The 15,116-nt window shown below is 46.2% G+C and overlaps 1 protein-coding gene across 1 annotated transcript in view; it reads left to right on the forward strand.

Moving 5' to 3' along the window:
- MAP1A (microtubule associated protein 1A) overlaps positions 1-15,116 on the forward strand; it is a 63,980-nt gene that overhangs the window by 33,456 nt on the left and 15,408 nt on the right. The window lies entirely within an intron of this gene.

A 15,116-nucleotide genomic window follows, 5' to 3' on the forward strand; every position in this document is an offset into this window, starting at 1 on the left:
GGTTCTTTGTGTCTCTGGCACTCTGCAAAACAAGAAATGTTTTGTAAATTTTTGCTAATTTCTGAGATCATGGAGAAGAACATGCGACAGGAGGAGAACTCTTCTATAGTCACCAGTCAGGCATGTGGAAATCTCTCTCCTTGTCTTTCGTGTGAAGCAAAGGTGAAAACAAATCACAGAGCTTAGGCACAGCAAGACAGTTTCAGACCCCTCCTATGCGAAAGGCTGAGCCTCTTCTGACTCCCCTGGGAGTCAGCTAAATGCCTCAGGTAGCAGTGGCTTAATGAACGGTTGTTATTGAGTATGTTCATAGAATAACTGACCTGAAACTCTTGTAGCTGTTTAAGGTTGGAAAGGAGAGTCCATTCCTGCCTTGGGACACTGGCCATGGTAAGAAAATAGAAATACCAGCTGGCAGGACATAAGCAGCCCAAGCTATAGCCTTAGCTCTCATCTGGAGACTTGTCCAGTACTGCATGGTACCACTGTATGGGTGGGCTGGCATTTGCTAGCTCTGCTTTTCATGTATTTTGGCAGTCTGGAGAAAAGCCCTTTTGGTTGTTTACAGTGAAAAGATGAAGTCTGTAAAAGCTTAGTGCCGTTTTTTACAATGTGCTGTAGCTACAAATAGATTGTGCTAAAAAATCATGGCAGCATGACTGGCAAGTCTGGATCGTTTGTTTCCTCTATTGACTTTCAAGTTAAGAAATTAAGTTAATTGCTTTTGCGCATGCTGTAGCTGACCTTTATTTCACTCGATCCAACCATCTCGCCTGTGCCACTCTCTATTAAGCTCCAGTGTCAAATTCTTAAATAATTAAGGAGAAAACTGGAAGGAAAAGGCCACTAATATCTCTCTTTTGAACGTTGCCTGAGGAATGTTAGTCTGTCATCAGGCACTCAAGGTGCTGATAGCTATCTTAGAGGAGAAGTGGGCAAGAAACCAGTGATTTACCTTCTGGTGGACTAGATTTGTGTTCCAAAAAGCTTCCTATAATGGTTTAAGAGGGGTAGGTTGCAGTACTTGGACAGAAATGCAAACTCTGCCCAGGCCATATAAGAACTAAATGGCATCAAACAAATATGACTCCTTTCCGTGGTGGGAAAACATTGGATAGGGTGGTTCTCTGTGGCTTTGATCTGCGTGGCATCTTTTTGAAGAACCAGCTTGCAGGCTGGTAGGTACAAGCACAATATGTGTTTTGACCTAGTTCCTGGTTGCTAGATTTGCATGGGAGTTTTAATTGTTATGGGGTTTCTTGCTGTTGGTCCATATTCAAAGGCAAAGAGAATTAATTGTCAATGAAGAGGGAGATAGGGGAGTGTGGAAGGGTTCTGTGCCTGCATGGCTCTGACGGAGCTGAACACGTGAGAGGCCCTGAGACAAAAGTGTCGTGGTGGTGGAGGCCTCTTCTAGTCCTCTTTATTCTCCCAAGTCAGTAAGTTCAGTTCCTGATTCCTCTGTGTAATCTGCAAGCTGAAAGAGACCTGGCCAGACTGGGTAGCATTAAGGAGGGGTTCCTGTTATCAAGTGCGACTTCGGCGAGCTCAGTGCAAGGCAGACTGGTGAAAGGCAGTGGCTGAGTTGACTTGTCACCAGTATTGAGAGAAGAAGGTGTCCCTACTCTGCTAGGAACCTCCTTGGCTTCTCCCAAATGCCTCTCTTTTCAATGCTGAACAGACAAAGCCTGTATTTGCTAGCAGAAGGGACAGGAGGCCTTGAAGCTCTGCACTTTGAAATAACTTTCTCTGTCCCACTCATTGTCACTGTACTCCATGCTGTAAATCAAATCCCAGGAATCCAGACCATGCAGAGAATCCTGTCAAGTGGCAACTAGATCCAAGAGTGCAAAGTCAAAATGCAGCAAAGACAGACGTTGGCAGAGGACAGCTGCTTTTTCTCGAGGGCTAGCAGAATACAGTCCTTCTGTGCTTTACCACCCCAGCCACACAGAGTCCACAGCTGGTTTAATATCTGATTCTTAAAAGGAGATGACATTCAGCAGGTCATCTTCAAAACAAGCAGGTGAGAGGGAAGGAAAGCTACCTAGAATGAGACTGTTAACAGTAGGGAGGTTTAAGGAGTCTAAATAGATGCTAGAAATCCAAGACAGGAGCCTCTTGCCAGAAATTTGGTATCTCAATAGGCAGACAGGAGGAAATCTCAGAATTATTTCCTTATTTGTGACAGCCATTCCCTCCTTGATACAAGTAGGTTCTCTCTGCTTACACATTTCATATTGATCAGTTGTCAAAAAAAAAAACAAAACAGAGAAATAGGACAGATCATGAGCTGTACCTCCAAGTCAGTCAGAATCAGCATTACCTAGACAGTTCAAAACTAGGAGAAACATGCAGTTTTCTTGAATCCGTGCTATGTTCTGTTTGTAAGAACATGTATCCTACGATGCATATTCTTATTAAAATTAAGAAATCAGAAGCTGTCCAACTCTGCAACTTACAGGAGTCTTCAGCCCTGGAATCTGGAACAGGGCATCTGCCTCAATGCCAACAGGAACAGTTTTGTGGGAGCCTCTGTTCAGGGACTGGCAGCAAATCACAGCTGAAGTCCCACTGACAAGGAAAACATGGAACATTCGTTTGGTTTCCAAAGGGACCATCTATAAGTCTGCCAGGAGTTTGTGGAGTGAGGGTCCCAGATAAGAGGGTATCTTAAGGTGTGTTTAGGTTTCCTTTTGTGGGTTTAGCTGGAGACATTTAACAAGTTACAGCTCCGGCTCCTCACAGCTGGAGATAATGCCCCTGTGCAGAGCTGTGTTCTCGATTCATGTGAATGCCATACACTTTTCATAGCAAAAGCACGCAAGGCTAGCTTGAGTCAGCAAAGCTGCTGAAGGGAACAGAATGTCTTGTGACCGATTCTGCACCTGGCAAACTAGATAGAAGTGCTCATCTTATCCATTAATGTAGCTCAGTGGTGGTGTAACTTCCAGTTGAGGGGCATTTAATGAACAATTAGGAACAGTAACTTCTGGAAATAGATACAGCTGTTTCCAAAGTGAACATCTGTATCTTCAATTAGTGGTTCTAAAATGGCTGAGCTATCAAATTGCTCTTTAGCATAAAAGTGAGACAGTATGTGCCATTAGGAAGCAATGAGATGGTTGCTATGGTTAGCACAGTATAGAAATAGAAGTTGCCTGGGAGAGGAGCTGTAGATGGAAAATATCACAGGGAGGAGGGAAGATAGGAAGACACAGGCAAATGGTTAGGAGAGGAGTATCTCCTTGGATGTGGCAAGTGCCCACAACCTCCCGTATCTTACCTCCTTCTCTTGCCATGCTGCTGGTTCACCTTTGTAGTAGTTCCCCAGGAGGCAGTCAGTCATTTTGCAGAGCCTGTTCTTACCTTAAAGCACAATCAGTTCTCCTGACATGCAGTAACAGTATGGTAAGGTAAGTTATTAAATATCTCCAGCTATATCCACAAAAGGAAACCTGAGCATGCCTTCAGACACCTCAGCCCTCTCCATCCTGACAGACTTAGCAATGGTTCTGGAAACGGGACCTTGTTCTTCTTCACCCCAGACCATTCTGTGCCCCTCCTGCTTTGTGTAGGTCTCCACACCACATGCTACTGGTTTCGGCAGTAATTAATCCGTTGTGCTTTCCCATGTTCTTGAAAATCTGTTGCTGTCTGGTCCTCCCAGAGATAGTTGTCTTTTGACCCTAATGACTGGTTACTGCTGTGTTTTTCCTTTCTCTGTCCTGCCTAGTGTGGTTCTCAATTAATTTCACTCTTTGACTCTGTGCCTGTTGAGAAACTTCTCTCCTTCTTGGAGTTGTCTTGCTGATGCTGTCTTCTTTCTGTACCTTTTTACACCAAGTTCTCTACTTGCAGAGTTCTGCAGCTTTTAAGGCTTTTTCTCTGCCTCTGAGCTGTTCTAAAGTCAGTGCCTATTTTGTCCCAAATCAGCTGCTCTCTTCTTTCCTGTTCTTAGCACTTACAGCTCCTTTTACACTGAGAGAATTAGGTTGTACTGGTGTTTTCTGGAAGCGTATCTGTGACCAGTTGTCCTGTTTGTCCTCCTGAAGACAACTGGGTAGACGCTCTGGTTGGAAACTCTATCTGGAGCCCTTGAAGGAGTATAGAACATGTCACCGGCTCTGCTCTGGCTCACCTAACGCTCTTGCATGTGCTGCATCCTTCTGCACTCAATCCTCTGTGTGCTGTATTGCCAAGCCTCCCGTCGGGGTTAGGTGCAGTGCCTGTCACCCTTTTCTCCATGTACAGAGCCACACATCAGAAAGCCCTTGAACTCTAAGGGGGTTTTAGTGCATGTGTTCTTGTATTCCTGAGTGGGTGCTTTTCTACCCTCTACCTATCTTCAGTCTAACTGGAATATGGGTAGTAGTGGTAAATATACCATGCGTACACAAAATTCCCATCAGTCTGTGGCTGGGTTGTTAACTAAAGCTAAAACCAATACCAGGAGATTTCCCCTTGTTAGCAGGCTGAGGTCAATGTGGGTGTGCTTTCAGGTCTACAGTCCCTAGGCGATGCTTTGCTTCGTGGAAATGTTCACTCTGTCTGCACACTGCTTTGTGTTTCCCTGTCCTTTGTAATTGTTTATTCAGTTCCTCCAGATAAGGCGTGTGTCCTATTGTACATTCACAGGGCTTTATTTCAGTGGTGCCATAATTTTAACTATGTGACTCAGTATCCCAATATGCAAAATCATCACACGCTATTTTGAAACTTCCATAAAAAATAAAAACTCATACATACAATAGTACTTTCCGGCTCAAACACCATTGGTTTCCCCTTCTTTTCTAGGTGCAGTTTAAAATCCCTCATTTTATGTCCTGTGTGGTTTCATTTGTGACCTGTTTGCTGACCGCTTGTATACTCCCTTCCGTTGCTCCACAGGACAGCGCATAGCTCTGCCCTAGCCTTCCCTTACAGGGACTCAGCACTTTGCTACAGCTTCTTGCCTCTCAATTTTCAGCTGATTTTTGTATTCCCACTAAAAATATATTTTCCCTTTCCTAGTATACAGTGATTTTTATCTTTCTTTAGCTAAGAGAAAATCACTGAACTCTTAAGGAGATAGATCTTTAGATTTAGCCATTGATAAATAAATAGATACTTATTTATCTATTTCTGCAGAGTGTTTGAAGACCTAAAAATAGAAAGTATATGAAATAAATCTTTACTGTAGACTTTTTCAGACCACAAGAGGCAGAACACTTGCTGGTGGACCACAAAGCACTGCCTGAAGCCAATTACTCATCATTCTCAGCTGTTGAATCACACTAGAAACCTAAAACTACAGCACTTTCCTAATAATGTTTTTATTATAGTAAGTAGTTACTGTAGCCGTCATGTGTTGTAAATACAAGCTGGAGGAGGAGGCTGTGGGACAGCCCTTTCAGCTGTGATCACACAGTGAGCTGGCTGTGCCCTTTGCTCGTCTCTGGAAAAGAAACAAAGAGCTTGGATGTGCCCAGAGTTGCTGGGATCGCTGCATCTCTTCAGGCACCGGAATCCAACAGTTAGGCACCAGTTTGCACTGCAGGCTCCCACCTAGCACTAAAAATATCTCTTAGCCTTTTCTGGGCAGTTTACGCCAAGCTCCAGCTGTAGCCCTCACCTGGTGTTTTTCCACTTACCTTGCCTGAAAGTCTCATCTCATCTGACACAACGCTACCATTAAAAGGTAAGGAGCAGTAGAGTGGGAGATGTCCTCCCGTTCTGGTAAACACATCCAAGTGCATCCACTGGGGTGTTAGAGATTGCGTTTGAATTCCTGAGCTGGAGCCAACACACAGATTTAGGACTGCACCAAAGCAAAGATGACTCCCTAACCACGGGGCGCTGCCAGTCCAAGGGTGTTCTTTGTGTCCCCTGTTGAGATAGCGCGGCTTGCATAATTAACTAATTATTCCTTAGAGTTGTTGGGGGAGGGAGCAAAGACACTCACTATACAGTCTGGCGTTTGGGACGCAGATGTGTGAAGGTCCCGTTCACATCTCTGTGCTAGTGGGTGTTTCGGCTGTCCACAAAAGAGAGAAGCTTCAGCCGGAGGGGTTGAGAGCAATCCTGCTCTGTCTCTGGCAGGGAGGGAGGCAGAGGTCACCCATCTCCGGAGAGAACGTGCCGATGAGCAGGCCGCTGTGCCGCCTTCTTTTGGGTTCTCTCTCGTCCTCTGAGAAGAGGGCAACTGGGTACAGGCCTCTGGCTTTCCACCCAGGACTGCAAGGGAGGAGCTGCCGGTGAGGCTCTCTTGTCGTTGGAGCGCAGAAGCGATGGCGCAGTGTTGGGGCCCAGTTTTTGTTTCTCAGCGGTTGCCTCTGCAGCTGCTCCGCTGGTTGGTGCCTGTGGAGTCCCCAGCGGGGGCTGGTTGCCCTGCGGGAGCCTTGGCTCAGGGCCGCGAGGGCTGAGGCAGCCGAGCCTCCTGCGCCCCGGCAGAGCTGCTCTGAAATACGCTCTTCCAGTCTCCTTAATGCTCCTTTAAGGCAGACCAGGACTGGGATGTAAACAGCATGTTGACCGTAGGCATGGACAATAACAAATTGGAAGGTGTTTCGAACAGTCAGGATGAATGAAAAAGTAATCCCAAGAGCCCAGAGAGCAAAATGGTCATGGCAAGAAATAACAAAGAGATTTAAACTGAGGAAGTACAATGACTTTATCATATCGTCTCAATCAAAACATATGCTGAACCCAATACAGCCATTGTTGTCTGGAAAAACAAAACAAAAAACCTGGGAGCCTGGGATTCTGTGTACGTAAATAGAGTATCCTGAAAAGGATTCTCTCAAAGCTTTTAGGGGAAAGAAAGAGAGGTAAAAATAACTGATGGATTGCTGCAAGAAGAAATAGTTAATTGCTTTTATCAGCAATTGTTGCTGTTATTTCACTCTAACAAAGAATTTGTGTTGTAATCTAAAAACCTTAATCTAGTCCTTTGAAATAAAAATAAACGTTTTTTTAAGGACAGTTCATTAGTAAAACAGTTTACTGTTGCAGCCAAGAAAAGCCCTACATCAGCTTTGGAATCTAATTTACAGCCTGTGGAAGCTAGCTGAGACTGTGGGTCATCCTCTCTCTGGAGTGTGAAGAACTGGCCGAGCTGCTTTCCGTGTGCCTGGGCAGTCTCCTTTGGAAGCGGGCTGTAGCTCAGAATGCGATGGTGGCCGTCTCCTACATGGCTAAGCTTCCAGAATGGGAGAAAGCCGCCTTCCCTCGGCCAGGGCAGAGGCTGATGCTAGCACGCTCTAGGCTCGCGTTCAGCCTCTAAAGGTCAAGCCAGAGCCAGACATAGCCGTTTGCTTTCTGTGCTGTGTTGGTGGCAGTGGCAGCTACTGCTGCTTGCACAGGGCTGGGCCCTGTGCCGTGCTGTGCTTAAGGCAGCTGCCTCTCTCTGCTAAGGGAAGGAAATGACAGTTTTCTTTAAAATTGAATTTGCCCAGAATCTTTCCTTTCTAGAACACACCACAAATGCCCGCACACTGTTCAGAATCTCTTCAGCCCACCCCTCTGCAGAGGGGTTTCTTCTTAAATTTATCGAGGACTCTCTCCTTGCATGGTTTGAGCACACAGACAGCAGGAAGGCTGTGTGCAAGCTTTCCTCATGCTGCTCTGCAGCACATTCCAGTTCATACTGCTGGTGCTGTGGTTGCCCACAGATTGCCCACACTTCTGCCCGCAGCTATGAAATTGCCTAAGCACGTCTCAAGGTTTGATACATCCCTCTGACCCGTTGCAACAGGTCAGGGCTGTTACTCCTGCAGTACAGTGAGGATGCCCAGGTACAGAGAAGCTAAGAGATGTTTCTGAGACACACAAGTCTGTAGGTAAGGAGGAGCTGAATGATGAATTTGCAATTGCTGGCTTGTATACTGGCTGTCAAAGTAATCTTTGTGTTTATTTTTTAATTCCTGAGCCCATCTGACTAGCTGGCAGAGCTTCCAAATCTCCACCAGCCAGCCAGACCTCATCCCACCAGCTGTACGCTGTTCAATTTGCATGCTGGAGGAAGGAGCTTCAGCAGCTGTGTGCCCTTCAGGTGCTGGGTGTAGGACATTGCTTCCAGCAAGAGTATGTTCACTCCTCTCCCTCACTGATAAACAACACAGGGCTTCCTTGGTCTTGTGGAGGGGTGGGTCCATATTGCAGTAGGAGATAGGAAAGTGTATTTGCACAGATGGGATAAGAGGCAGGACCCTGCTCAGAATTCTGTGCAGGACCTTTCCTCCCTTTCCTCTGGTCTTTATAGTCTCTCTCCCGAGGAGCTGTAGCTTGCTGTACTCGGTACAGTCCTGGAGTGTTTGTGAATGAATGCATTGTTTAATATTCTCTGAATGGACACCATTTGGGGCTGGATCCTTTTTCTCCCATTGGCACTGAAGAAGCTGCAGTTGGAGACTTCACAGCCTCAGAATGAAAGAGTCAGTTACTATCTCAGCGTTATGATGTCATTTCAGAATGAAGGAAATGGCAGTCTTTCAGCTTGCACTTGGTCATGTTAATTATGCAAATCTATGCACTCTGAGAACCCTCATGCACGGTTTTGACTGTCTTCAGAGGTGGACTTTTTTTTTCAATAGAGCATCAGGAAGACCATGTAATACAAGGCTCAGCTCTTTGCTAAAGTGTAGCAAAAGGTACCGAACCATAGCAATATCTAGGATCTTCTTGTAAGAACAGTCTTTTCAGAAGTGCCACCCTGAAGAGATATGTTCATAACATCAGGTAAGAGATCATAAAGTTAGGAAGAGTTGGTTTGCAATCACTGTGGCTTGTGTGCCTTGATAACATGTGCAGACTGAAATTTTGGTGTTTTTCTATCAATGTACTATTAGTGTTTGCTTTAAAGGTAGAACCTGGCCTGGTAAGCCCAAATAATCTTAGGGACAAAGGAGGCAAAGGGTGTGGGAAGGACAAGGGAGGTAATGAGGAATAAAGAATGCTCCCTGCATGGGGAGAGGATTGGTTTCTGTGTGGTCAGATGAAGTCTCCATCCTCTGTATGGCAAGGTCCTGAGAGCTCTGCAGGCCAGACTTTACACCCTGCCATCAGATACATGCAAACTTTGGTAAGATCCCTCCCCTGAGCTTTCTCTTTTCCAGGCTAAACAGTCCCACCTCTCAGCACTCCTCTCATCAGAGATGTGCCAATCCTTTAATCATCTTTGTGGCCCTTATGGTTCGTTACAATTTGGTGTACCAGTCAGAGCATCATGACTGACTTCAGCACAGTCTCGCCCTTGAAAGACGACTCTTTAGTGCTCTGGCCTAGGTGATCCTGTTTCACAAAGGTGAGGACCTGGGTTCCAGTGCCCTGACAATTGGTCTCTGATTTCAGCATGGTGAGTTGTAAACACGGTTCTTCCAGTTCTGATCAACAGAATAATAAGACCTCTGAGGTTTGATGGTCTGAAAGATTAAAGTAAATGACAAGCAGCAGCTCTTGCAGCTATCCTTGCCAGCCCTTAGGACCAGTCCAGAATTTACTGTTCAGCTACAGGGGGTTTTAGGTGCTTTCAATTAGAGAGGCAAAACACATTGCATACAGGGATCCGTATTGGCAGCGTGACCTCCTCTTCTGCCTCCACGGCCATCTGTCTACTTCTAGGATCATCTCTTCCTTGGGCATCCTGTTTGTCACATAGTTACCCTAGAGCACTGTCCTTTGTTTTAGCCTAGACTGACCTCCCCGCATAGTCCTCTTTGCTTGACTGCTAATCACTAAAACCAAAGTGTCTGGTCCTTTGTTCTCCCACCCTCTGTCTCTTTGCGCATGTAGACAGCCCTGGATGGTTAATTCACACTGACTCCAAAATCTGCGTGGCTTTGCTCATCACTTGCTATCCTTTGCCATAACCAAATTAATTCTGCACTCAATGGGCCACATAATCATAGAATATCTCAAGGTGGAAGGGACCCATGAAGATCATTGAGTCCAACTCCCTGCTCCTTGCAGGACTAGCTAAAACTAAACCATACGACTAAGAGCTTTGTCCAGCCGCTCCTTGAACTCTGACGGGCTTGGTACCGTGACCACTTCCCTGGGGAGCCTGTTCCAGTGACTGACCACCCTCTCGGTGAAGAACCTTTTCCTCATGTCCAACCTGAACTTCCCCTGGCCAGCTTCATTCCATTTCCTTGTGTACTATGGCATCAGATCAGCACCTCCCCCTCCGCTGCCCCCCTTGAGGAAGCTGTAGACTGTGATGAGGTCACCCCTCAGCCTTTCTGATATGTAAGCTATAGAATCATAGAATGCTTTGGGTTGGAAGGGACCTGTCTATACATACTCTTCAAAAAAAAAAAAAAAAAAAAACCACAACACCCCAAAACCAGAAAAACCCCAAACCAACAACCAGACTTTTCCTCCCTCCCCACTAACGATCCATCAGTGCAGCCTGCACATCCTGAAATGCCCCCTTAGTGTTAGCCATGAAAGTTTCTCTAGTATTGCCTGGAGAAGCTGTTGTTCAGTGCCTCTGGGACATTTTTTGTGTAATGCCTCCATGGTCAGTTCCAGCTGACTGCCGTCAAAGAGGTGGCTGCCCTGTAGAAAGAGAGCTTTGTGTGTGCCCTCTGTGGTCCTTCAGGGTGAAGGTGATATTATTTCTGCAAAATGATAAGTAATGTGATCTATGTGGAGAAGGAGAATGCCCCTGTCTGTTTTCTGAAATTTCAGCCAGGTCACGAATGAGGTGCACTTCTGTATTAAATCTTTACATATGTTATGCAGCAAGCACTTTCTGTGGGTAAAAGGCAACTAATGCCATGAGTCAAAAACTACCTAAGAGGCAGAAAACAAATTAGAAAACAAATATATGGTCAGTTTGTGCAGCATCCAGAGGTAAATCACAAGGGCTTCATGATTTCCTACTAAATATAAAGCTGATCAATACAGTAATGACAAGCAAAGGGGTTGGAATGAACATGGAGGTGGCTAAATTTATAGCTGACTCAGTTACTTATATCTAGAAAAGACCGTGAGGAACTTCTGCAACTAAATTGAACAGTCATCATGATGTCCCATTAAATTCATTGTCAAAAAATGCAAAATCAAGCACAGTAGAAAAATTAAACCTTCCAGACTCCTTATAAGGTCTCAGTTAATAGTGTCATGGCAAGGTGAAATTTGGATGTCACTGTGTACCCCTAACTGAAGATCATTACTTGGTGCAAAGCTAGTGTCAGGTTATGTTATGAGGCATAAAAAAATAGGATGGGGAATAATACAGAAAATACAATAATGCCACCCTGTGAATCTTGTGTGTTCCTTCTCGTCTTATATACTTCTGCTCTTACTCATCCTAACGGCCACAGCAGAACTAGAAGAGTTTCAGGGGTAAGTGACAGTGGTTATGAGGGACTAGAGAAGCTTTCCTCTTAAGGAACAGATGGTAAAGACTGGAGGCTTTCTGCCTTGGTGGGGACGTGATGGATAGAAACGTTTTCTGGAAGCGCACAGGCATTGCGATGACTGCAGTAATCAGAATTTGCCCGAATGCACGAAGTGAAGATTCGTATGAAATGAGAAATCCAATGCTAATGAAGTTTACTCCCACAGTTACTGGGGGAGAGGAGATTTCATTTAATGTAGCAGCTTGCGAGCATAGTTTGAGAGGGCTGAGCAAGGTCAGAGATCTGTGTTCAGAATGCGTGTAGAGATCTGTGGTCAGAGTGCTATGTTGAGTGTTGTTCCAGGCAAGTTGAAGACAGCGGTCTTCAGGAACCTGAGAAGGATATTCCTCATACTAGTAAATCTAATTAAGGGATTTCGCCATTTGCAGTGGTATTTCCAGGCATGCATTTCATTGTGATAGGGCTCTAGTAAGGACAAATATCTGGCAATGACCTGAACAGTGTGCTTTCAATCACTATGTCCGCAATGTCAGTTGCACCGCTACTCATTTCTGTTGCACCTAATTTTTGTTGATAAGAAGAAGGATGCCCCAGTCCATGTGTTTAAATCTTTTGTCTGCAGCTGCTTCTGCAGACCTGTATAGAGGAAGCAGACAGCAAAGGGCTCCTCAGACTGACGAGTGCTTGGATTCCCAGACTTTGGGATGATGGGTATTCCCTCGCTGGGCGCAGCCCAGCATTTACTGTGTCACATGCAGGGGTGCTACTGTCACTGAGCGGAGGGACACAGCTGCTAGCAGCCTGGGCGTGAGCAGGGACTGGCGCACTTGCCCTGGTGAGTTCACAGGCCGGGTTAGGTCACCATGTTGCTGTCTCATTCACCGTTTGCAGTTCAGCCTGGAGTTTCTGTGCTGTTCTGCTTTATCTCTGAATTAAGCTGAAGAACAGTTTTGGGGTTTGGCATGCATGTGTGTGTGTGTGTGCAGTGATTCAGTGTTTCTGGAAGTGGCCTGTCTGTATGGCTGTGCTCCTGTATGCTTCTGAGAACCAACTGCTGCAACAGAAGAAAGGGCATCTGCCCAACAGCAGGTCAGGAGCAAAGCCCTGGAGGGCTGCACTGCTTCACAGAGTCAGAGAATCACCAAATCGTAGGTTGGAAGGGACATCTTGAGATCGTCTAGTCCAATCCCACCTGCTCAGCAAGGGTCAGCTAGAGTAGGTTTCCCAGGACTGTGTCCAGCTGGGTTTTGAGTATCTTCGAGGATGGATACTCCACAACCTCTTTGTACAACCCGTTCCAGCGTTTGACAACCCTCACAGTAAAAAAAAAGTTTTCTTGTGTTCAGATGGAATTGCATGTGTCTTTAATTTTTGCCTCTTGTCCTGTCACTGGGCACTACTGAGAAGAGAGTCTGACATCCTCTTCTTCATTCCCTCCCATCAGGTATTTATATTGATAAGATCCCCCCCCCACCCCAAGCCTTCTCTTTTACAACCTAAACAGTCTTAGCGCGCTCAGCCTCGCCTCATATGAAAATGCTTCAGTCCCTTAATCATCTTCACAGCCCTTCACAAGACTCAGTACTTCGCCATTCCTACCTTCCATCTGCCAGCAGCAGCTGGCCCCGCAGCTTGAACCCTTCTCTTTCTTTCAAGTATGAAGGGGCAGCCCCTCCAGGGGGTGGAGGATGCGAGCAGAATGCTAACCAGCCACGCTTTGTTTACCGGTCTCGGCGGTGACAGCTCAGCTGCTTGGGCTCGAACGACAGAAATAGCAAAGAGCAGCAGTATCTTCATGCCTGTTAGCCCTGCAGACAGGCCCCTTTTCCTGTACATTGTCCACCAAGCACTGGCCAGCCCACAGACCTCAGGCTGGCGTTGCCTCTGCAGCGCCTTGGCACCTGGTGCCTGGAAGGATGCCCACATGGGCACCGGTGAGTACGCTGTGCCTGAGGGCCCTCCTTTCACATGGCACAAGGAAGAGTGCTGGTGTTGGTTCTGTACACCAAGCTGTGTTCTCCAAGTGACGTGGGTAACAACTTCCAAAAACATCTGCCTGGTACGTAGAGGAAGTAAGGTGGCAGAGGTCGAAGCCTGGTGAATGGCATGGGTTTCATTTTGTCCCAGACCTACTGTTGACAAATGGGAGCAGATCACTTCTGGATGCTCTGAGCAGGGTGTGAGTGGAGGTCCTGGTGTGGGGTGAGCTGTGTGAAAACTGCACGATGCAATCAGTGAGGAAACGAGGTACTCCTTGTGTTTGCTCCTGGGATCGAAGCAATGCCAAGCTATCAGCAATGCCTTCACAATTACCATTACCTCGAGGATGAGTGGGATTTTGCTTCTTTTGGCTGCAGCGCATGCCCCAGAACACTTCCTGGCCCTCCTTATCTGCGCCACCTGCCGCCCTCCCACACTGCTCCCCACGGGCTCACTTGCAGCATTCCTTCTTTTTGCAGGGGCTTGGTTCCCAGCCTCTCCCATCCATACACCACATCCCACATCAAGTGGCAGAAATGCCACTGAACTCAGTGCAAGCATTTCCTTTGCACAGTGATGGTTTTGTTTCAGTCTGGAGTGACCATTTTTAGACAAACTGAAAGAACACAACTTGCAGCTAGAGATGCATAGTATAAATAGTTCTGCTGAGAGCTTAGAGCCACTCTCATGTTGGGCTGAAAGTTGCCTTCTGGGCATATCTGTCTGGTTTATACTTAATTGCTGGCAGCCAGAGTAAAACATCCCAGTAAACTGAGTTTGATTGAAGCTATACTGAGTATTGGCCTTTCTCTGACTTCTTTCTTTTTGTGTCCTTTTGGTGTCTTTGAAATACCAGTTTGATCAAGCTATTTTAGAAGGACTGAGATCTGCCTAGAAAGAGAGCTGATTGGGAGGTTGTGGAATAGAGAGGGAAGAGCAGCAGTTGTTTGGAAGATGAAAAATAGAAATAGAGGTCCATTTTCAATGAAGATCTATGGCCCTCCAGTCTATATGAGGGGTTAAAGCCTGTGAAAGATTTAAACCGTATAAATGATACGTTCTAACAGTTAAGTTCAAAGTGCCTGGTTTGTAGAGTGGATGTAGTGGCCAGAGGTAGGTATTTGCAAAGACCAGAATCCAAAAATTATGTACTGCCTGCGATGTCAAGGGAAGTGCTGCAGGAAGGTCCTGGACATCGTCCTGCTTCCCAGAGCTGTTTGATGTGGGTACACAATGATGGCTCTAGCCCTGCCTTTCAGGATGGCAGGCACTCACCACTGTTCTTTCAAATAAATTAATACGGCCCAGGCATTATGTAACTATTTTGCCAAATATCCATGCCAAGGTGAGTACACAAACTGCTTTTTTGCACTACCAGGCTCTTGCTTGTTCTTCTTCTTAGGCTCTTCCTTTTTTGCCTAAATATATAGAGAGAGCAGGGTCCTGTCTGGGCGCCTGGTTGTGGCTCTCACAGGAGGGAGACAGGAGAACAAGCATTCTTAGCATCTAGGTGGTTCCCACAGCAGCAGTTTACCTCTAGAGGTGCATGTTTGGATTAAAGAAAAACACTTCATAAGAGAAAAAACTTACTAAGAATGATGAGAGATTCATCATTAGTGCTGCACCACTCCAATGAAGGGTGGCTGGCACACAAAGCCCTATGGTGACTAAGGCTTGGACAACATCCAGACATACCGCTCCACGGTAGCTGCAATGAGGCAAGATACTTCTGTCTGGAGGGGATAACTGGTCTGTGCCAGCATTTAGGGGGCACAGCTGTCTGGCACA

The sequence above is a fragment of the Pelecanus crispus genome, chromosome 7 (assembly GCF_030463565.1).
Source record: "Pelecanus crispus isolate bPelCri1 chromosome 7, bPelCri1.pri, whole genome shotgun sequence".
NCBI classification, from domain to species: Eukaryota; Metazoa; Chordata; class Aves; order Pelecaniformes; family Pelecanidae; genus Pelecanus; species Pelecanus crispus.